The sequence below is a fragment of the Octopus bimaculoides genome, chromosome 8, assembly GCF_001194135.2.
Source record: "Octopus bimaculoides isolate UCB-OBI-ISO-001 chromosome 8, ASM119413v2, whole genome shotgun sequence".
Lineage (NCBI taxonomy): Eukaryota > Metazoa > Mollusca > Cephalopoda > Octopoda > Octopodidae > Octopus > Octopus bimaculoides.
The window spans coordinates 12438939-12440090 of NC_068988.1; positions in this window are offsets into that span (position 1 = coordinate 12438939).

Genomic DNA, 1152 nt, shown 5'->3' on the forward strand with positions numbered 1-1152 from the left:
GACCAGGGCAGAGTTTGAACTCAAACCGTAAAGACGGACTAAATGCCCTTGAGCACTTTATCCGATGTAACTATAATAATAATAACCCTTTCTAATTTTGACGCAAGATCAGAAATTTTGAAAGCAGATGGAAGTCGATTATATTGACCCCAGTCTTGGGACGATATTTATTTTATCGACTCCGAATGGATGAAAAGCAAAACTGACCTCCTACCAGATCATTCATTTTTACCTTTTATACTTACGGGTGTCGATAAATAAACTACACGTCCAAGACAATGTTCTATGTTTAAAAACTAGTTTTATCGATATTTCTTTCAAAATTCCTATTTTAGTTTTCACTCATTTACTTGTGTAGATTTGCAATAGCATTCTCTGAGATAACATATTTCGGTGTCTGGAACCATGTTGGATTCTGTTGAATATTACGGAAAGAAACCTAGTTGTTTCATACAATAGATACATTTAAAGCAACATTTTTTTCCATGGACCCTTAAAATACTACTGTGTATCCCAAATTTACCATTTTGCTTGCGTGGACCCCAAAAATTTTATATCGATTCCAGATGAGAACTACTGCGTTTGCCCTAGGTTTTGCGTTCTTAAGTTTAAATCATACCATGATGTACTGAGGTGGCAGAATTAAACCGTTGACTGGTTTAACACGATTTACCTACTTCTGAGTTTCTCCTTTAATGATCTCTCCTTTGTTGCAAGCATTTAGGTCAGGTTTCTTGTGGGGATGGGTACAAATCTGTATCTTGTGAATTCTTGAGGTGTAATGCATTCGACCGGCAGTTTACCGCCTAACCAATTTAACTCGAAAGACATCAGGTGATTAGGAAGCTATAAAAATGCTGACAAATGTCTAAGATGCTACGCAGTGGGATCGATCGGAATTCACGTAGCAGCGAAGTGAACTCCTTAACCACTCGCCTATACTGCATCTACATGCCTGCATATATGTATACATATGTATATACTTACGTATATATTCATTATAAAATGTGCAAATATGTGCATTGATCACAACTGCCCGTCGAACGCGAACGTGAAACTCTGAGTAGCAGTTTTTGTGATGTTTTTGTGTGTGTGTGTGTGTGTGTGTGTGTGTGTGTGTGTGTGTGTGTGTGTGTGTGTGTGTGTGTGTGT